Source organism: Rhipicephalus microplus, chromosome 4 (genome assembly GCF_043290135.1).
Source record: "Rhipicephalus microplus isolate Deutch F79 chromosome 4, USDA_Rmic, whole genome shotgun sequence".
In the NCBI taxonomy this organism is placed as follows: domain Eukaryota; kingdom Metazoa; phylum Arthropoda; class Arachnida; order Ixodida; family Ixodidae; genus Rhipicephalus; species Rhipicephalus microplus.
In genome coordinates this window covers 115,721,976-115,745,873 of record NC_134703.1, presented here as the reverse complement: position 1 = coordinate 115,745,873, position 23,898 = coordinate 115,721,976, and the positions used below count along the sequence as shown (strand labels likewise).

Below are 23,898 nucleotides of genomic sequence, written 5' to 3'. Positions count from 1 at the left end.
GTTAATGCCCAGTTCTGCCCTTACTCCTGGCTCACATGTTCATCTCTATATTGGGCAGCAAGTACCGGGTCAATCAACTACACAGAACTTGAACACTATGTTAGTATTCCAACCAGTAACACATGAATGTCTATTTTACTTGATATGCAAAATGGTTATTATACGACAACTAATTGTGGTGTTGATCAGCATACCAATGATTTTCCGAATTGCACATGTAATAAACATCAGCTTTTGTGGAGCCTTCAATAGTAATGAGGTGTTTATCTTAGATGAGGACTACTCTAAACATGTAAACCTTGCAATTGAAGGTTCGTTCTGAATGCCTGTTCTGTGCATATCGTGCAACGTCTGGGTTTGGCAAGTGCATTGAACCCTTGATCAGAACGTTTCTACGGTCATCAAATACGCACAGAAAAAGAGATGCCACCAGTGCTTTATAATCAACATGCACTGGGAGGCAAACTGTATGAAGTAGCAAGCTGCCTATAACCACAAGCAAAAAATCATGTAAGCATGGTAGTCATGGGTGTTACAAGATTTTTTTCCGGGTCTGCGAACCCGTGCTGCATTGCAGTTGAGGGAGAGGACAGCACTGGTGTAGCTTGGGTAGGAGCAGGCGCCGGTAGGGCTTGAGGAGGGGGGGGGGGGGGAAGCAAGTGCCCATTTTACACCGCCACGCCCACGCCCATGGTGGCAGTTCGTCGCGATTTTATCACATCTATATTGCAGATTTACTAAAGTTAAGGTGCTAAACTAGACATACTGACCAGAGGCACCTGGTACGGCCTAGCCACATATACGAATGAACATGAAAAGTGGCACTGTCTGCCTTATAGTGAAGAAGCTTTGACTGTGTAACCCATTCCTCCTACAGTCACACTGCAATAATTTATATTAAATCAAAAGGATTAATCAGCGGTGATGTATATTTATTAGAATGACTGCCAAATCCTTGTAATGGCGATATAATACTTGCATTCATTTAATGACAACAGTATATATGGGCACACCAATGATAAATTTCTTTTTCAAAGTCTGGAAAATTGTGCAAAACATGAAATTCGGGGATATTTCGAATTCTTTGTCTGGACGAACATGTCACTCATCACAAACGGAACAAACAATTAACCCTAGTTCTATGTAGACGTTAGTTGACTTAATCAGTTGCCCTCTTGAATTACCACGGACGGTCGTCCCTGAGCAAGCTTCAGGCTAATTCAGAGCTCATCAGTATAGCATCCCTGCCACACAGCGCTCTCAATGGATCGGCATTCGCGCAAGGATGCATCTAGAAAATGGGAATTGCATGCCGAGGCAGAGCCCGGACATCTAATCCGAACTAAGAAAGCAGATTCGTCTGCAAACTCATTTCCGACTGTACTTCCGACCCTGCCTGTAAGGATAAGTCGATCAGACCCCGTCACACGACACGAACGTCACTATACTAGTCGAGATGGGCAACACGCACGCATAAAGAAAAGAGCAGGGTGAAAAAACGAGGCGGGTGGGGTGGATGGGGGTGGGGGCGTAATGGGATAAAGAATGTTTTTCTGCAGCCCTTCTATGCAGCATCACAACGAAACCCAAAAACAAGACGCTGGCAGGGTGCGTATGAGCTTAGATGCGCGCGATCCGCCGCTAACAACGCACTCGGCGCCACCTCTTCAGTCAACCCTTTTCACTACTTCGTTCGTTTCTCTGTTCGCTTTCGATATAAAAGCAGCAAAAATGCCTTCCGCACAAGCGCAGGCGCGCAGACGGCGGAACAAAGAGATAACGCATCACCGCCAAATGAAAACGCGGTAATGCCCGACACTCCAGGACAAGCAATCTCAAGCGAACAGCTGCAGCCACCCGCACGTCCGGTGTTACATGAGCCGCCCCTACGTAACACGACACGTAGACCCGCACGTGCGTAAAAGGAAGCTCGTCGACCCTGCTCAATCACTACCTTCACAATTTTCTGTTTTTAACGTCGCTACATCGCCAAGCACTGGAACGACTCACCGGAAAATGAAAGACAACTAAGTGGCAGCAGTACGTCCATACTTCTATCGACGTACACGGCTTTCCTGTGGTCGCCGCTTTTAGCAGCGTCTTTAAATGCATTCCTGCGGTTTAGAACTAAACCTAAAGCAAACGAGCGAATCTCCCGCGTGTTTCAACAGGGAAGACGAACCCATATGGATGGATGAGCGCTCCCTTTATAACCATGGATGGATAGATTGTACCCTTTAGATCAGGCGGTGGCTAACGCCACCAAGCCGTAATACTTAGTGAACCAAAAACTAGATTTATTTTTTTTCTTTAAATATCGAAGTTGAGGACTGGTACATTGCAGTGAAGGGTTTAATTTTCACTCGTGCCTTCACTTCAGCTAACAATCAGATAACCTCCTTCTAGTTAATTCTACCCTACGTGTCCCTGAACCCCAGTGCTTATAAAAATTCTGCGCCATCATACTGAACTATAGGGTGAAGCCCTTTACAGAACATTATCAAGTGCTCGGCAGTTTCCTCCTCCTCTCCACACGCACTGCATACCGTGTCTACCCCTTAGTATTTGGCCTGATATTTCTCGGTTCGCAATACTCCCGTCCTGGCCTCAAACAGTAGAGAACTACCCCGAGTATTATCATAGATCCTTTCCTTGGCAATTTCCTGCTTAAAAGTTCGATAGATCTCTAGTGCGGACTTCTTAATCATGCCGATTCTCCACATATCGGTCTCGGCTTCCTTCGCCTTTTCTTGACCGATAATTCTTTTTGGTTTGGCCCCCTGCTGTTTTCTAAGTATTTACCAGTCAATTTTCTGGTTCGCTTCCTCCATTTTGTATCGACATTCTTCATGTACAGGTAGCTGAATACCTTCCTAGCCCAACGCTCCTCCCCCATTTCTCTCAATCGCTTCTCAAATTTTATCTTGTTGCTAGCTTCCCTGCCCTCAAATGATGTCCATCCCATATCACCTTGTACTCCCTGATTTGGTGTATTCCCGTGAGCTCCTAAGGCAAGCCAACCTATTCCACCTTGCTTAATTTCTGATCTTTCTTGAACTGATCTCATGCACAAGATCACATTACCGAACGTCAGACTAGGAACCATGACCCCTTTCTATATTCCTCTCACAACATACCTATTGTAATTCTACAGTGCGTGTTTTTCATCACTGCTGCATTCCTGTTACCTTTAGTCCTCACGTATATTTCGTGTTCCCTGGGGTACTCGGTCCCATTGCGTATCCGTACGCCCAGATATTTGTATTTATCTGTTATCTCTAGCGTGACTTCTTGTATTCTAAGCTCACTACCTACATTATCATTATAAATCATGACTGCTGATTTTGCCTTACTGAATCTGAAATCTAACTTATCTCCCTTATTACCGCAGATGTCCATCAATTTGTGCGAACGGAGCGGTGACGTGAGTGCAGGCTCGCAAGAAAAAAAATGAAAAGAAAGCTTTCTTTTTTAAGTTAGCCTAAAGCCTAATGCCTTATCTACTTCGATCAAATCGATCTTAATATAACAAAGAAAAATATAAACTCGTGGTCCATCTATCTGCCTCTTCATGTAGAATGGCCTCATTTTCCCACTGTTTCTGTCTTTTGTTTCTACTTTTCCGTTCTCTTATACTTGCTTCTATCGCGGACCTGTTCAGCGTTCCGTGGTTGTCCAAAACCCACAGCCTCATGTACCCACACCTAGGTGGAGACCGCCACATTCAATCGGAACATGTTCCATCGTTTGCATGGCTCCCTTACAGCATGAGTACACTGTTCTTCTTTATTAAAACTTGCTTTATGACTACGCGTTCTAAGGCAACCAGACCTCGCTCCGAAGAGTAAAGCACTTCCCCTTAAATTATCATAAAAAATTTACCTCCTTATTTCGTTTTTGCCCTTTCGGTAGTTAGCTCCGCCTCTCTGACGTTTAGCTTAATGCTCCATGCTGCCATATCACACGCACTGCCAGCCGTATATTTACTGGTGAGCTTCCCAGTTCTTTTTCTCCACTTTGTGTCCAAGCAATCAAGCGCTCTCTTACAGTGGCTAGAAAGGTTATCTCTCTGTCGTCTCTCATACGTTATTTTTTGGCGCTAAAATCAAACTGTCGTCATATATGCTTTCCGTTTGAGTTTGAAGGCCATAAAAACCTGCACCTCTTGTCGACTGACGGACAGGCCTTTGGGCGAATTAACCGTTTGCATTACTGAATGTCGTCTGCAGGGATGTAGATGCGTGCGTATGGTTTCCCTTCAGGGGGGGAGGGGGGATTAAGTTTCCCCTCCCTATCATAGCAAAGAATAAGGCTGGCTTTTAGCCCCCCTTCCCGTTCACACGCCTATATGAACAAGGGTTTGGAACCACGGGGATCACGAACGGTTTGCTATACCCGGTTTTGCAAAACCATGACGGCATGCGGCGTTGCAGGACAAACAATTCCGACAAAAAGTGTTCCACGACGCTTTCCGTGTTACCGTTCCACCGCGGTGGAGCAATGATTATGCTCATGCATCCAGCTGTCCCGAAAATCGTGGGTGTTACATCATGGGTGTTCATATTTGAGTGGACGCGAACTGGTAGAGGAGGTGTTCTGTGGTAGAGGCCCGTGTATACTATGCGATGCCGGTGCGTCGTTAAGAAACAACCGATGGTCGAAATTTCTGGAACCCTCGATCCGCTACGGCGTCTCATAATCGTGCCGTGGTTATCGGACCTAAATATCCGAGACATGTGTTATTACTCCTAAACGTTCTGTTGTACAGAAGAAAAACGGGTACCATAAAAACCCGTTGTTGGGCTCTTTGACGACAACAGAAAGGTGGACGTATATAGATAGGACTGTCGGTCAACAACGGGTTCGGTGGTTGACCATGAAAGCAATCGCACATTTCATTCAACTATAGCCAGTGCTTCATTTACACCCAAGTCCTTGATACGTTTCTAGAAAGTACTGAAGGAGTGATTATACTGTCGCGTAAATCAACATCCTTCGGCAAGCCTAGACCGCGACTGATACATCGCAGCCAGCAAAAGGGAAAAAAAACAGCCGTTGATATGTGCATAACTCTTGTCGGTTAGAGGCGGGCCATGTGGTCCACTTCAGCCCGGCCCTGTCGCTATCGAGATTGTTGTTACAGCAGCTCAGGCCTTCGCCAAAAGGGCGCGCTATAGAAGGCGTGCACGGATTGCCGCCCGCCACGCCTGCATGATCTCAGTCGACCTCTCTTATACACCAGCGCAGCCGCGCCTCAAGGTCCCAGACAAGGTTCCAGCCCCGCAAAACAGGCCGTGCAGTGGGACGATAAGGCAGATTATATACGAACGCTTGGGATTGCATAGCCTTAAGACAGCATGCAGCCTTCAGGCGTAGTCCATGGCGACTAAGCGCACAATTCAAATCAAATCAAGTTTATTTTATGCGTAATGCTTCACCTAAGAACACGGCGATGGTAAAGTGTAACCACTTATGCTGTTCGATTGCTGACCCGAAGGTAGCGGGATCGAATCCCAACCGCCGCGGCCGCATTTTGATGTAGGCTAAATTCAAGAAACCCACATGCTTAAATTTAGGGTACATTAAAAATAAAAAAAAAACAACATAGGTGGTCGAAATTTCTGGAAACCTTTACAAACGTATATCATATCGTGGTTTCGGGACGTAACGCCCCAACAATTATTACTAATTATGTATAGCAGAATACGCACGTAGAAGCTAACGGTGGGTGCCAGACAAGAATGGTGCAATACCAAAAAAAAAACACTGAAAGATATACAAAAAACGTACGGAGGGTAACAAAGAAACGGAACAAACATGCACTTCACCAGACTCACACAATAGCGATGGGCGGGTACACAGATAAGGAGGAAAGAAAGCGACACAAATAGAGCACGAGGACAGAATCGCTTCTGCTCCGATTTCCCGAAAGAAACCAGAGGAAAAGATGACACAACACAGTGCTCGGTCGAGCCAAATCCGCATTTTGAAACGATAGCTTCAGAAGAGACAAGAGAACTGCTAAAGACACAAAAAAAACACAAGGAGGCAACAACAGATGTACTACAGCAGTCTATTGCACACGCCCACTTTTGGCGCAGGCGGCGCCCCACAACTGACCTGTCCTTTCCTACGCGGAACTCAAACTCGCTCTCCATTTTCAGATTATCTTTCTATCTTTTTTTTTCCTCGTATTTTCCTTAACCAGCTTGACAAAGTATGCGCGCACGTCAGCGTTTGCGCCTACTTCGATTAGCCGGCGTTCAACGCACGGGGCGGACCACCCCGAATCCCGGCAGCAGCATCAGCAGCCCTGGGCGCCCTGCCGAACTCCATTAAAGAACGCGTAGGGGGGGAGGCGCGCGACGCCGCTCTGACGTCCGCCAGGGAGACGTATGGCAGCCGGGGCGCCGGACCGGGTTCATTGCTCCCTCCCTACCCCCCTCTTCATGCGCACCGCCGAGTCCCTGTCTTTACGATTACGGCCGCACCGCCTAAAACCCCCGACTGCGGTGGCACTCGATTTTCTGGCCGACCCGCGGAGACCCTCCGCCTCGCAGCTTTTTCCACCCTCTCCTAACTTCTCCGCGTGACTCCTGACGTCAACCTTAATAAACGAACGACGCACACCCTCGATCGTCACCGGCTGTTTTGTTTAGAACTTATTTTACAAGATGCAAACAGCGCCAGAAGACTGGCTTATAGTTGATTTCTGACAGCTTCCATGCTCAGACCACCGCTTTTCGATCGTGATCGATGACCAATTTATTTCCCCATGCCTGAGGGATAGGTCGATATCGGTTTCAGGGGAGGACAGTCTATGTGGAAAAGCGCAAACTGGAATCGGTTTAAAGAAACTAAGTAAAATTATTTGCAAATGATCGCACGTACGTCTTCTAAGCGCTGTCAACACCTGTTGAGCCTTGAAAAGGCCGGGCTTCGAGGCAGCATGGCCAGGCTGGACCGACCAGAGTGCCAAGCTGGAGAAATTTGACAATGAGGTTAGTTTTTCAGGGGACTTCGTCACGCGAACCAGCGCAGCAGTGTGCTTGTCAGGTGGGCAGCCGTCTATTTATATGAATATGAATTGTCTGACAATTTCACAGCACCGGTCATGTGGAAAGGGCTTTCCGACAGAAAATCACAAGATGCAGTCACTATATGGAAACAGAAACGATGTGTATAACCGACGGTGTTAACGCGCGGTGCACAGCAGATCATCAAAACAAATCGTTCTTGCGTGTGTTTTTTTAATCGTGATTAGCACTATCGAGGAATATGTGTAATGTGTAACTGTCGTGTACATATTGGCCACGAGGGCCTCCACTAGAGAGGTCAGCGCTGCCATCGTTTTGACGTCACAGATAGGATGTGTAGTTGTGAAATACGACAGCTTTTCTTTCGCGACACAACTTCCATCATCCCCCATGGCTGCATCGATTCTTAGTCGCTTCCTTACGATGCAAATTAGACACGAGAGTACCACCGGGGACACCGATTCGTACAGTTTGCTTGCCCGTATCATCAGGCCTTACCGCTTCTTCAAGCACTGAGCTTTAAAACAAAGGGAAGCACGCACGGTGTTCACAGCTAAAGCGCAGGAAATGCCACGTTCCAGCAGACAAAATCAGCCCGGCATTTATACGAGTGACGTCATCACGTAGGTGGCGCCACGATGTGTCCTCGAGTAGAGTGCCTCGATGCGCGCGCCCCCGCTTATGCCCGCGCGCGGAGCGCGCGGGCATCAAGGCACCCTATCCTCGAGGCCAATATTTACAGACCCGTCGGACAGCTAGAGGAAACGTCACATATGAGAACCTTGAACTTGGCACACACTGCATTCGAAGCTTTATTCAAATTCGGCTACTTTCGTCTCCGATTTACACGTTGCTTCTCACATAAGCAACGACCAGGTTACACGACGGTCACGCACTTAATTCTAACATCGCATCGAACTTCCTTTTCAAACCCAAGTTGTTTCACATGCGCGCATCCCGCACCACCATTCAACAAGTGTTGATCCCCTTTACGTATAGAAGCCGTGCCCCGAAATGCAGAACACCCACGACGACAGTTCGTACAACCGACGACTGCCGCGACATCCGCATTAATCGGCGCCGCGTCTCTCAGATATCATCGACCGAACGTAAACTCCTTGCCTCGCGCAGAAGTCTTTACCCTAAAACAAACGAACACGGCATAAAAGCTGCCGCCGCCTTTCTTCCTCGTACAGTGACGCGCCGCAGTTGTTCCGCGTTTGTCGTTCCGTCCGCTTGACTTCGTCCAAACCCGGAACTGAATTAGAGCGCACCTCCCAACGTCGACAATCGAAATGTTCACAGACGCGGCGGCGTAATTATTTTCCCCCACTTGGCGTTGCATTTGATTCTTTCGCTTAACTCGTCACTTGCCCAATTTGTCGACCAGCTATATATACGTAGACGCCCAGCGGCAGTCGGCCGCAACTGCGAAGGTGCGCCGCTACCGAATAATACGTGTACAGCCTCCCGCCCGCACACATTGCGTGGAACGAGACAATGAAGGGAAGCGATTATCCTCAATCATTTACATAAATACTTAGCTGTTTTCGATTGCAGGATATAGCACACAGTCAATCGTATGAAAATAGCTTGTGCTATTTTCTATAGTTATCAATCTGCCTTGTGATTAACTTTTTGTTGACATTAAGCATCGAAGAAAATGAATGAGTGACACTCTTGTTAAGGAGCATGCGAGACAGCTGCATGAAGTGCCTCGAGCAGATTTGATGATCGACCTTTTATACAACAAAGAACATTTTCGGGAGTCTGAAGTCTCTGCCCGTCAAGAAAACCGCAGGAGCCCGTCTAAAGGCGACCGACATAGTGCTTGACGGTAGAGAAAGCTGTAGCGCCATACATATGAAGTCGATCGTGTCATCTTTTTCGCTCTCTCATTTCTTTCCACGTGAGTTTAGACTAGCAAACTGGACCCAACATGGTTAATATTGTTAATTTTCTACAAGTCCTCTGGACCATCACAATTCGCTGCCAGCATGCGCACGCGGGGAACAGTAGGGGGGGGGGGGGTTGCCTCCCCTTCTCATGAGCTGAAGAGGGCGCCATTTCTGCCCCATACCTTATCTCATTCGGACATTTCACGCCGCCTTTTTTTTTTATTTTATTACGCAAAGCTGTGGAAACGTATGCTTTTTGACAACAATAGCGACCGAGGACACTTGACGGTGCATTCAAAGAACTGAGTATACTTCCCACCCTCATCCCCGGAAATGCGGCGCATTCGGCAGGCTTTTGTCAGATGCACTTCCTCGCTTCTTTTTATTTTTTGCATCCATGGTGGAGATTTTTTTTATTTCAAAAAACGAAAGGAGAGGGGGGGAGGGGGTGCGGTGATACCTGGCCGTCCCTTGGCGCAGAACTCTGCGCACGCCTGTAGCTGCCGAGTAGGCCGTTGTGAGAAAATGTACGCCGCGAAGCCTTATACAAGAAGCGTGCTACCAAATCTGCCCCGTCGACATCCGAAAATACGGACTTCAGTGGAGACAAAGAGGCAGCAGGAACCACGCTTCCCAGCCACGGCGCGGTGCAATAACGGCTGCAACGACGCGTAACCATGCAGCGAGCGGGGGCGGCACTGCCGCGCCAGCACTCCTCACGGCCGTTCAATATATCGGTCACGAGCCAAGTGCGCATGCGTCCTCCCATCATCCACGTATAGACAGCCATCATCTGCGACGACAACAATGCTCCCGCGACTCAATTCTTCGCCCACGCCGCGCGGGAACATCCGACAACAACCGCGAGGTCGCACGTCAGAAGACAGTCGGCTCGTCCCACAAAGCATGCAGCCGGTGGTGGCCGCCGCCGTATCTTTCTTTCTGCAGCGTATGCAAACGTGATGCGTCCCAACGACCACGCACCGTGGCGGCCCAGTATGGCGACGGTCACGGGATTCACGAACTCGCCGTCCTCGGACGCCAACAACGGTAGTTCCGCGCGAGCGCCGTCCTCATCTGCAGTTCCACGCATCGTGCGCAACGGCCGCACCCTTTCCACCGAACAGGCCCAAAACGCTCGCACGCCCACGCTCACGAATCAGTTGTGTGCACTAATACACACAGCAGGTCCACCACAGGCCAACTGTGCACAGGGTCGCGACCTCCGAAGGTGTGGAACTTGGCAAAACCAACGGAAGTATAGAAAACGGCACATTGGTAACTTCGGTCGCGCATGCAACGCCATGCACTGGCGGACGTGTTGGTATTCAAATCCCCACCTCCAAAGTTACTGTGGCCGCTGGACAACTGCAGCTGGAAGGTATGGACTGTTCATCGCAGACAGGGTTGACGCAGAAATTTCGGTGGTAATCTAAGTTGTACATCTCAACAAGCCGAAACAACAATCACGGAAGAAATATATACGTGAAGAGAGCCACACCCGTTTTGTTTACGCGTTTCTTATACGTCTGTGACTGTTTCATTACGGCTGTTAGGATGTAAATGTCGTACAGACATCCTCACTGGCAAAGGCTTTCATAAAAAAATTAAAGAAAAAAGGTGGACTTATAAAGATGTATGAAGACGTAGCCACACAGAGTCAACATCGCATTGTATACATACTAAACAATTTCAATGCTTGAAGCCCGACAACCTCCCCGGGAATACCTATAGGCCGAGTGCGTCATCGGATGGAAGTCTCAAAAAGCACAAGTATGAAACATCATCGCGGAATAAATGCAACGCACCCGACGCGAACGCCTGTTGCTAAGTGCTACTTTTGAAATACAGTATACATTTCCAGCAATCGCAACCAAATCAGCATCACTGTAAGGTCGCCTAAAGGGTCATCTCACGAAGCCTTGTGCACACGTCTCATTCGCATCGCACTGCAGCTGCATGGCATACCAACAAGTAAACGTGAAGACGTACCACAGCGCGCCGTCGACATTGCAACGCCACCTACACAGAAGTCCGCGCGACCTTTAGAAGCTGCGCTACCGGATGAAAGCACAGCCCTGTCTACGATCGAAAATAAAACTTGGCGCATGCGGTCCCTACGACGCAAGCTGCGCAGGCATGTTTACCTGCCGAAAACCGGCTGGGAGGGCCCCACGCATACACCACGGATCGGACTTCAAACGAAACAAAACAAAAAAGGCGCGCAGGCTCCAGCCGACGTCATCCAGCTCGAGCGGGGGTGGCTGAAATTATACATTCAGAGCGCATCAGCATTTCGCCTCGCCCGCAGTGCGCCATCCTGCATGCTGCACGCAACGATTACGCCGCTTTACTAAAGTATCTATAGCGACGTTGGATTCACTCTACACTTTTCTTGCTGCGCCACCAGTGCATCGCCGAGCTAGCGCTTAAAAAAAAGATGTAGTTGGTTAACCCTCTTCTACTCTAGAAAACGCGCGAGCACGCAAGCATGCCTGGCCCAAGGGGAGAATTTCGGACGCAGACGCGATGAGGTGCTGCTGCCGATGCCGCTGCGGAATGGGCACGGGCGGGAGCAGCGCGCAATGTTCGCGCATGTTAGGGAGTCGTGTGTATACGCCGACACGCATGGCTGGAGGCGCGTGCTCGCGGAGAACGAACGTCGGCCTTCTTCGGTACATATGCATCTGAGAGTGTCAGACTGTAGGGATGATGCGCACTCCCATGCACCCATGCACGCAGTGGAGATCGCAGACGCCAATTCGACCCCGGGGGGGTTTGAAACAAAAAGATTTAAAGAGAATTGCTAGTATGGACATTGAGGCTGCCAAGTGAGGCCGCCATCATTGTAAGGATAGGGTGAAACATCCGCATTCAAGTGAGGAGAGTGACTTTTTTTTTTCAACCGCAGAGCACGGCAGGAGCTTAAAGGAGTCCAGTTTTCTTTTTTGTTTCTTCTACAAATTGACTGGAGACCAACGCATCAAAACTGATCTCTATATGTTACATTCTGGTCGGGAACAACGATCCCTTCAAATGAATATTAATCTGGCACTTCCATAGACAGAGCAAAACAACTTCACTTCTAAGCGAGCACAGAGAATGTTTTCGAGATAAACGGTAAGCATGCGCTGGTTTCACTTATATAGCGGTAAAACGTCGTCAAAGCTGCCACTCTAGCATGATATCTTTATTATTTTTTTTACAGCGATACCTGTATATGGCTATATATAGCAGAAACGAAAAACCATCCGGCAGCGGTGTCCCGAGCGGTCTCTATTGGTTGTGTTATCTACTAGAGATATAGTCTCCATCGGTTACGTCATTTCCCACGTCATACCCAAGCGCGCGTGCCATTGGCTGCGTTGTGAGTGACGCGGTTCATGGCGTCGCGGCCTTGGCTCCGAGCACGCACGCATCAGCTTCTACTGAGAGCTTCCACATGGGTGAGCCACGAACAACTCTAGAAGAGTGCCGACCGACGAAACGTGAAAGAGCTCGCATTCGCCGGGCCGACGGTGAAGCGCCGGTGGCGGGTGGATCCTGCAAACCACGCCGCCGAGTTAAGTCTCGATGTCGAACGCTTGCAACAACGCCGCGCCGAACAAGCGACGTTGCGGGCACAACGGGATCAACGTGCACGATTGCGGGACCACGCGAGTACGCGAGGCGGGAGTTTCTCCAGCGCCACATTGGCTTCGCCTGCGACCTCTGTGACCGCCTCTGATCCGAGAACAACCACTGTGATTGACGCACGGCGAAAAGCATTTAACCGCTCATTACACTCCTCCACGACCGTTATCATGCGCGGCACAATGTACGGCATGCGAAATAAACGCTGTGGTGAAGCGAAGCCAAACGTGTGTCTAACCTCATAAAGCAGCACGAACATGTAACCAATAATTGTGAAAAGCTTCAGCGCCACGTCTGGTTGAACCCACTGCTAAACAGCGGGACCGCACTTTTCAGCTTTCGCTGGTTAACCATTTGAACGGAGTGCTTGGGTGGTGATTTCTTTTTCTTCTTTTAAGTCATGTTGGTTTCAACTGGTTAGGGTATGTCCTAAACAGTCAATCTTAGCGCTCTTTGAGTATATAAGACAGCATATTAGAAGAAAAAATGAAGTTGTAAAGTTGAAGTTCACATCAGGAACACCAACGCGCAGTGTGGCATCGCAAAATCTGATTCGAATTTGTACTTGGGTCATTCACCATTGTACACGAGAGCTGCCAGGTCGTAGACGGACTGATAGCTTCGTATACCATGCACAGGGAAGGCAGGGAATTGAAGAGGCAGTGACGTACCGCGGCGCATACGATTCCAAGTTCCCAGCATGTTTCAAGCTTGCCTTCTCTCTTCCAGCACTCGTATTGTGATTTTGCTCTTCTTTTCCTCACCAATGTAACTATGAGTGTGTAACTGGTACACCCCGTCAAAATAGTCATTTCACGGATGACAAAACTAGTCACTTCGTCACAAAGATATGTTCAGTACACCGTAACTGAATATTCGTAATCGCAGTAGGCCTTGTAATGAATGTACTGAATATAACACAATGCGGGAGATCGCATAAGCCGAAAGCTCTTTTACCATGGAGACAGCGGGCCAACATTGAAAGCCGCGTTCCAGTAGTGAAGATTAACTGGTTGCATACATGCAAGTTCGCATATCTGTAAGCGTGATTAGCATAGCTATCAGATCTGAATAGTCAAGGCACCGTTGCCTCTCACGGCCTCTTAACAGTCGCGCAACCACGAACGAAGGTCGACTCTCGCCTACTCGCGGAATTGCTTTCAAACCCGTCGAACGTCATAAATAGTATCTTATTAGTACGCGTTAAGGCTACGTGTTCCAACGACAAAGAACCAAACATTGTGCCATAAAATGTCTTCCGTACATGTCGGCTCTGCTATGTGACGGCACAGTATCGGTCGTTGAAGAAATCTGAGGCGGACTTGAGCCAAAGAGCAGGGAGCTATATGACGTGTCTTCGTTTCCGAGGGGATAGTAAAACAAAAGGTTATAGTATGAACGTTCGAACGTCAGTTTTGTGAATAGTTTCACGGCGCTTATTTGTGTAGCTCATTTAACGATACGTAGCTTTCAAAGCAGCGCACGTATGCTGTTCCTCGAATCTCACCCCCCCCCCCCTATCTCTTTCTCTCTCTCTCGCCTATCTGCTCTGAGTGAAGCGATAGCAGAGTGAGTGGTATCTCTGACACGATAGCTCCTCTGCGTATTTCCATTTCGCTAAACGAGACGAACCGCGGCGCATTAAGAGAACGGATGCGACGATTTCCTCCTGTTTTTACACTGCGCATCCCTTCTAGTACATGACATGCCGCCCTCTCCCTATACCGTTTGCGCTATACGTAACGTTGCATTCAAACTACAGGCCCAGATTAGAATTGTCACGCACCGGTCATTTGCAAACGCATACAATAGACAAAACACGCGATACGATTGTGTCAACGTCACAAAATTGTGAGGAGGATATTAAACCATAACGCACTCTAGGAATATATCTTTCCCTTCTCTCGCACTATCTCTCTCTTACGACGTGTACAGCAGTCACCACAAACCTCTCCAGGAAGACGGGGTTCGATAATTCGCAAGCGACGTCTCCCGCACCGCGACGACCCCGTTATTCATTTTCAAATAGTCAAATGCTTAACAAATCGTGCACCTATCCCGTATCTGGGCTGAATCACGCAACAAAATCGCTCCAGACACCGGACAAAGGGCGAGAGGGAGGCGCCACGCCCACTGGTCAACAACGGCAGGGAGATGGGAAGGAATGTGGCTCGCGCATATCTTCGCTCAGTCCCGGAAACTCTCTCACCGCAAAACGAAAATAAAAGATAAAGGCAGGCGCGCCGACCGGACGACACGCGAGGTTTCCAATATAGACCGCACAGCCTCGCGTATGACGTTCATCACGGCGGGGAAAGCACAAAATAATAGTAAATAATGGCGCCTTGTGCATGGGGACATCTGTCTACAGACGTCCGCGCGCTGCCCGCCACGGTGCGGCCGTGTACGCGGTTGGACGTGGCGCGCTGACCAACGCCGCCGCAACGCGGTGCTTGTCACCGATGCGCGGCTGAAAGCCCGCAAGTTCTGTCCGCGATCGTGTATCGATGCTAAATATAAAAAAGAGAGTCCATTATTGGGTCTCGCTAAATGATTCACGAACACTACAATAGTTGCAGCGTATCACTTGGGTTTTTCCCTTGGCTCAAGAATAACATGCAGTGTTAGCTTTTAAAAAAATTGTTTTAGTTTATTACCATTCTTTAACAAAAGAATAATGACTGCTGCACATACAAAACATTTTAGGATATTTTTGTTTCTTACTTTAGGGGCGGTACGTGACCAGTCACGATACGCGTCAGTGAGGCGTCACTCATCCCAACGTATGCTCTAGCTATACTGTTGAAGCAGCGCACAAAAGACAATCAAACGCGCACAAGAATGACGCAAACGAATGCGCTCGTATTCAGAGTCATTTTTTACGCGTGCGCGAGTGCGTCCTTAGTGTGCAGCTTTGTCCATATATCGTGCCTTAAAACCCGGCTCGTCAGTACATGCTTAGTATGCTCTTGAACCTTTTTTGGAAGAAGGAAAGGTCATCGCAAAACTCGGAATCGCTGGCTTCCGTTAGAGCGGTGTGTATAGTCGCGGACGCCCAAAACAAGAGGAAGCAGCATGGACAGACCATGCCATTCGTCCGGGGTCTGTTTCTCCACTTGCCATATATATAGACGTTTGCTCCAGACAATGCAAAACGAGGAAAGACACTTTCCTCAACACGTCGTTTTTCGGCAGCGTGTATAAAGCGCCATTTGGAATCGCACTGAAACCCACGAGTGTGCACTGTGGCTGTAAAGATGCGCGAAACAGCTCACGCGCGTTTAACCAGACGAGCGCGACAGAGAGACTTTACGTCCAAAATAGGCGCCAACGAAGGAAAATTCGCAATAAGGACCGGACGCGGGAAAGAAAAGAAAAAAAGAATGAAAAATGAAGAGAGAAATCACGTCATACTCGTTTTCCTCATACTGCGGTGCTTGACCTTTTTTGTTTTTTTTTTTATAGTGACGCAGTTGTTTTTCAAGGCCACACAGGTAACATGAGAAACAGAAAAAAAAAAACGCGCCCTGGCAAAAAGGGGTTGTCGGTGTATAACGCCAAAACCACCGGCAGTAGCAGCAGCAGCAGCAGCAGCAGCAGCAGCAGAAAGCAGCAGCAACAGCCCAGCCAGCTCGAAAGGAATTCCGCCCCCTCAGAATAACCGTTCGAGAGCTCGGGAAGACAACATCGACAAAAAGCAGCCGCGACGCCAGGAATAAACTGCTAGTGGAGCACGCGACGGGGTGGCACCACCGCGAGTCCCAAAAATCCGAGACTTCTGGCGCGAACGCGGGCACCACCACGAAAAGAGTAAAAAGAGAGGGAGAAATAAAGAAAGAGAAAAGGAAAAAAAAAGAAGATGCGACGAGTGGGCCGGCGCCGGCAATCTGTGGCGACAGCCGGGACTCACTGTCGAGACACCGAGCGCTGCAGTGAAGCCAAACGACCACCGGAAGCCATATCGCTGCATGATGGTACTGGCGACTTCCAAACGCGTCGTTATATGTGTGAAAAACAAAAAAACAAACAAAAAAGACATTACGCTTCTACAGAGCCGGTCACAATGGCAAACTATACGAACTATAATCGCAAACGGCGCGCATAATGACGCCAGACAGGCCAAGACAGGCCAGGACCACTGAAAGGGTCGAGCAGAGGCGACTGCCGCGTCAGGACCACAGATAAAACAAGTTACACAGATAAAACAAGTTTCAAAACTGTTTTTAAACTTTTTTAAGAGAGCGAGCTGAATAGAGACGCCTGCGTGGTCGTCAAACCTCACTCTACGAGTGTTCGTTCACACGCGGTCAAATCTCTTGATTTCATTGATTGATATATGGGGTTTAACGTCTCAAAACCACCATATGACTATGAGAGACGCCGTAGTGGAGGGCTCCGGAAATTTCCACCACCTGGGGTTCTTCAACGTGCACCCAAATCTGAGCACAGGGGCCTACAACATTTTCGTCTCCAATCGGAAATCCAGCCACCGCAGCCGGGATTCTATCCCGCGACCTGCGGGTCAGCAGCCGAGTACCTTAGCCACTAGACCACCGCGGCTGGGCGGTCACATCTCTTGATGATGCCGCGCAACATATACTATGCGTGGTCTCATCGGCATAAAACGTCGCTTTAACTCGTATACATGGACGCGTTGCACCCTGGGTGCCAGAAAAGGGAGCTGCGACCGAATTGAACTACCAAAAAAAAAAAACGAGAAGGAGCACATGCACCGTAGGAAGCAACACTTCTCCTTGCTACGACATCTCCTCGTGCAAAGTATATAGCGCTGGTCAAGCCTCGCATGCTGTCACTTCACTTGCAGTGCGTTAACGTATTTGGGAGCAGCGATGCGACGTGTGTTCAGGACAAAAAAATAAACATCGCGAAAAATGGGGCCTTGAATTTTGGGCAAAATTAGGTTACCGCAAGAGCTGCCGCTGCTGAGTGACATATGGAGAATATGAATTCCCGAATATGTTAGCATGCATTACGGCAATAAAATGCGTACGTCACCACTGCAACACTCCGATAGCGTGGGCTTCAGAAGGCAAGGCATTCTCTCAGAAGGCATTCTCTACCATCACATTACCTTGCGCATATTTAATTAACAGCACCCACAAAGACCAATGTGCGAACTACGACCAGGATGTGGGGGTATTTAGGGAAAATTACGAGTTACTGTATATGACACCTTTAGGGAGGATACAAAGTAACTCTAGGAAACATGTGCACGTGGCGCCATCTGTCATCGGCCACAGTGGTGGCCAGCATGAACTGAATGGAAAATAGGCTAAAAGAATCATATCTGACGAAAAATGTTTGATATTAAAAACGACTCCGGCTTATATGCAATCGTAACGTTATAGCCAGCTTCGTTTGAGCGTGAAGAAAAAGAAGCCAGTGAAGAAGCGTTTATCCTATCGTCTGTATTTCCCTTCTTCACTGGCTTCTTCACGCTGAAACAGAGCTGCGGTATAACCTTACGATTTCATCGTGCACCGGCTCACCCAATCTGTAGTACTTGTCGCTTAAATGCAGCGGAGGCTTGTTTGAACATTCTGCAAAAATTACAGTGTCACACTACAAACCACGTGGTTTCCCAGAGTGTTTAATCAAATACAATGGTGCCCCATGTGTTTGTAATGGGCGGTGTTCAATTGCCCTGGAAAGTCACATCCCTTGTAGTGTGATTCTACAATTTTACCAATATGTTGCAGTGGGTTACTGTTACATATTAGCCGGAGTAGTTTTGAATGACGAGCTTTTTTCTCAAGAGATGCGATTTTTTTCGCCTGTTTCCCGATCAGCTATGGCAGGCCACCGTTGCTGCCGCAAAGAGATGGCACCACGTACAAGATGTCCCTAATTTCTGGGAATGTGTGAATGTATCTCTATTCGGTACCTCCAAACCTGTATTTCGGGGGGAGGGGGGAGCCAATTCAAAACTATAGAGCCATTTTTATTCTTCTTTGTAATAAGCCAGCTGGAGCGAGTATTATGTGCACCAACTATATTTCATTTATTTCTCATTTTGTGCGGGCGTGCTATCAATCCCAAGAAAGGTCGGAAATTCGTTTTGAAATTACTTCACGCGCAACGGTCTTTGGCGCTGGCACTGTTGAATGAATATGCAGTAAAACGAGATCTGAAACTTCCTTGTCAAATGTCTGAACATATAAAAACGTAGTGTGAAGGGGGCGTTCGTAAATAATAATAATAATAATAATAATAATAATAATAATAATAATAATAATAATAATAATAATAATAATAATATATTTAACTACTATTAACAATAATAAACCTCGCTTTCAAGTCGACCAGCACACGTAGTGGTTCAGATTGAAGTTTGCGATAATAGCAAGGGTCAGACGGCTCATATGAAGCCTAAATCGCTTACGCAATTAGAGCCTACAGGCGAACGAATTCGAAGTTTTTGTTCAACGTTACGAAAGCGGACAGTTCAGAGAGAGGCGCAAATGTACGCACATACACATACACACGCTGGGGTATACCCTACTCTATAGAGCAGCTGGTTCACAAAATCGGGGTCGCTACAAAAGTAGGCCCGTCCGTTTCGTTTCCTGAAGCGAGGCGACGAAAGAGGGTTAATAACACGAGGAAAGTGACATCCAGCCAGCGCGCCCATCTCGGCAAAAAAACATCGGTGAATTGCGTATATATACAGGTTTGTTGTCTCAACTGCGCGCGTCCTCGATTCGCCGTTTACTCGCTCAGTTTCCCCTCCCCCGGCGAAGTGCGCAATAACGCCTCGGCGCGTTAACTAACGCCTGGCTATTACGTCTCTTCCTGCTCATCACTCCATGATATAGTATAACGAAAGTAAACGTCTTTATGCATGCGTATAATACCTGCGAGATATCGCCATTGCACTACATACTATAGGCTTTGAAAAAACACCTCGACGAACGTACCCCTTGTTCGTTTAAAGGCCTGACCACACATGCGCGTTGCAACGCGCTGACGCACTGTGACGCGTACGTGCGGTCCGGAGGAAATGTATAGAACGAAGAACGCCACACTTCAACTAAATTTCATTGCGCACGAAAACACGTGCTATATGTAAACTTTAGTTGAAGTCTGACGTTGTCGATGTCTCCCTACCCGTCCTCGTCCTGTTTGCGAGTATTGTGATATACGTATACCTATAACCAAAACCAACTATAACTCAGCTGCCTATGCTTATAGCGAGTTATGCGAATATCAATAGCTAAAGCGAGAGTTCCTATAATGTAGCCTGCACTAACGAATTTCGTTTCCCGATCTAAATTGTGTTGCACAAGCAATAAAATGCATTACTAGTGTGCAAGCACAGGCGCCGCGGTTACACGCTGTTAAGGCATCCTGCACTTCTGAACACGAGGTTGCAGGTGCGACCACCGACCGTATTTCGACGCATCAGGAGAGTGGGTGGAATCCGATAACGCTAGTGCATTGTGCTATTTAAAGTTGGGCGTTAAACAAATACGGATGATGAAAAAAAAAACTGATCCTGGAGCCTACAACACTGCTCCTCCACTCGCAGCTATACTTCTTCATATATAGGGTCAATGTGCAGATGCTTCGGTAATGAATACAGTGAACAATACAGAAACATACAGCAGTGATCACGAACGGTCAAACGGGAGGTATATAAGCTTCGACGTCTCGACACAAGAGCACTCGATCGTCAGAAGCACGCACCCGATTAAATCCCGGAAGCACACACATGTTGCACTCTGTTTACGGCAGCTATACGAATAGCATAGCAGTTTTTAATCTCAAAAATCAAATTATAGCTCGCTCGCTCCAGGGCTACCGTATTAACGCGCATATAAGCAAACCTCGAACCTACAAGCCCACAACGAGTCGACCGCGACGTTCCGACTGAAACCACCTCATCGACCTTCACCGCCACCAACTAATAATCAAGCGTCATTCAATACTGCCCTCATGAACGTGGCAATGGCATTGAGTACATGACAATGGCATTGTCATGTACATGACAATGGCATTGAGTAAATTTCAATGGCATTGAGAACTTGACAATGGCATTGAGTACATTTAAATAAACAACGTGGCAATAGAATGCATTATCGAGCGGCATCTACTGAGAAGCATAAACAATGCTTGGCCAATACGCAATCAGCCCGCATGTACGGCGGCCGGCGCTTTCTTTTGAACGGCCGCAGAGTGCTGGGTGGTCGCATGAAAGTCAAAAAGGCTCGCACAACGCAAACCTCGAGGTTATTACTTTAGCATTGCGCTACATTTCTGCAGTTCAATGTCCTCAGCACTCAATATAGTGCATCTCATATAAGACAATACGCGGGCCGACTATCCCGTTTAAATTATTGCCCAGAACTGCACATGTATCTGCATCACCGGGATGAATTAGTTGAGAGACGCCCGTAAACTCACCAGAACACCCTCCGCGCGCTATTACACGAGTGTGCACCAGGCATTAGTTCATAAAATTAAGCTGTGGAACTTGTGGAAGTGCCACAACCGCGGTATGATGCCGAAGTGGGAATAACGAACGGTATGTTTTTTTTTTTTTTTCTTAACTTGGGGTTCTTTGACGTTCGCTAAAATCGAAGTACGCATTATTATTTTATTTTGCACAAGGCTGGCAACCAAATCTGAGCCATTGTGCATAGCAGCGCGACATTTTTTACCACACCGCAACGATTTCGTGTGGTTCGCGTTTGGATTCCTGCGGACAAACTTCGAAATCTGGCCTCGGGGCAAGAGCCGCTAGAATGTCACCGATTCACAACTTTCAATTTTTATGAATAAACTCGGATATGAGGATCGTTAAGGAGCGGTTGAATACGGTAGCTTTAAAATACGCTTTAATTTGATTTTCGGGACCAACAACGCTGGCGAGCGACTTAGTACGTGCGCGGCACTTCACGTCGTAAACAGAGCGTAACGCCTGCCGCCCGGCGGCTTCCGCGATTAAATCGTGACGACGCTGAAGATCGTTTGAGATATAAGGGGCGTCTAAACGCGGAGCCCGGCGTACCACGAGCGCGCGTTAGGGCCTTCCTAGTCCGTGTGGCAGCTTGGGCTAGTTGGTATGACATGACGATAGTTATGCCATACGTGTCTTTCGTGTCCTTCTTGTCTCTGTGTCGTCGTTTTGTTCTCGCGCTATAACTATCGTCATTCCAAGTCCGATTCGTCAATACCCTGTCCCGCCGATTTATCCTAACTTTATTACCTAACTTTATTACCCAAGCCTAACTTTATAACCCAAGAGAGCTATACCGCGAATAGTACTGACTGGTCGCAGTTTATGTACACCACCACTACACGCCGCTGAACTGTAGATAAGAGTAGAAAGCCGAGTAGGGCTCACTGGAGCTTTCGCTTCCCCCACCTGTACTCTTCGAAATGGTAGATAGAATTGATTGACTTACTGATATAAATTGGTTGAAAATGTAATCACTAAAAACACGATTTTTCGCAGTCCAAAACGAAACTATGCATTAAAAATGCATTACGCACACACACACACATACACACAGACACACACACAGAGATTGCTATTTCACTTAATGTAGATTTCTTTGGTATACGAAGCAAGCGCCACTTTATCAATCTGCAACTGCCGCGGCCAGTTTATCGAACCATGCGTGACCACTGGACCACGGCGGCGGTTAGTGACACGCAAGCAGAAGGACTTGTTGCTGGGCTAATTGGCCTCGAATCGCATTCATAATGTAGCGCAAAAAAAAAAACGACAAGACGGACACAAAGAAGGCCACACCACAAGCGCTATAGAGTCTTTTTGCGCCACATTATTACTGTGACAGGCAGCAGAGGAAAGCGGAAACACGGCGGACGCTTCCCCATCACAGTGTTAAACTCCTATAAAACACGCCTGAATGGAATGAAACGTCATTTCTTGGATCATTTGACTTTTAAAAAATAAAACTAAAATCAGCACGCCCTATCGTGGACGGAGCAATGGTCTGTAAAAGATCAACATGTGCATATTCGTTATCGCTTCGGGAGGCGATTTCGATGAAAAAATTCCAATGAAGAAAATAATTGCAACGCTGTCGTGAAAGGGTTAAACCAGATGCAAGGTCTCGCGATTCAACCGTTCTCAAGCATTCGTTATTGTTCGTTGTAGGCGATGAAGCGTGTTTAAAAAAAAGCAGAAATAAAAAACACTAGAGAAGTGCGCACACAGCCGTCGCCCTAAGTTCATGACGCTCGTTACGCAACCATGCGCGCATGCGCGGCGGATGAGCTCTTCCCTGCCTAACAGAAGAAAGTACGGGAGAAGTGGAAGAGGAGGAGAAGGAGGGTGAGAGGAAAAGAACCATCGAGGCACTTGCGACAAACAAGAGGTTGGAGCAGTGAAGAGAGGGATGGAGTCGCCGGATGCGCCATGTCTTTATTATTTGCTCGGCTGTCAGCGCAGACAGTCGAGGACGAAACTGTCACACGCGGTCAAGGACAACACAGGACGAGACGAACATTCTTCGTCAAAGATATTCGGGACAGGGAGCGTCTCCAAGACACTAATTAGAGGTTGCTGTCGTCACGCGACCTTGTAGTAACATCAACGGTGAAACTACGGATCATTGCAGACGGTGTAAAAACCAATGCTGTAGAAAGTAGGCAGGCGGTCGATCAAACTGACGACTGTGTTAAGTGCTCGCGTACGCTTCCCTTCACTGTCGACGATTTGCGTAAACCCTGTAAAACACATCTCTGTCTATACACATGTCGTCCCAGTAACGTTTCGTGGAGTTGTAGAAGGAGCATGGGAATGAACTGTGTCTAGCCTGGTTAATCTTATCGATTCATATGGATGACTGTTTCATTATTATCCAGGTATACAGGTCTACACCATCAACGAAAATGGGTCGGCATGTTCTTTCCTTCTGTTCATATGTAGTGTAAACAGTTACAAAGCATATAGTGATCTATTAAGTCGGTTTCCCAAACTATACACAACTGAAAGAGCTAAATATTTTACAATCGCTGTGAGCATGGAACGCGCCCATAAATAAGAAAAAAGTGCATATACACTCGCGCTTCTGACAGAGGAGCACAACCAAATAACTAAAGCGCGAACAAATTGAATTCCTAAGACTACAAACTTCCAATATGCCTACGGAGGCACAGGCCGTAATCAAACGTTCAAGCATTGGTCAGAGGAAAATAAGCGATTAATCGGTCTACGTATCCCACAGTGCGCTCGAAAACACCACTAAAGCCAAGTGTGAGAGGCAACAGGCATGTGATGACGCACTATTACGTGCGCAGTAATTTTTCTTTTCGTTTTTTTGCGCGAACCATGCAAA

The 23,898-nt window shown here is 47.7% G+C and overlaps 1 protein-coding gene across 5 annotated transcripts in view; it reads right to left on the bottom strand.

The window, feature by feature from the left end:
- LOC119172319 (uncharacterized) overlaps positions 1-23,898 on the bottom strand; it is a 97,496-nt gene that overhangs the window by 38,799 nt on the left and 34,799 nt on the right. The gene's annotated exons all lie outside the window — the stretch shown is intronic.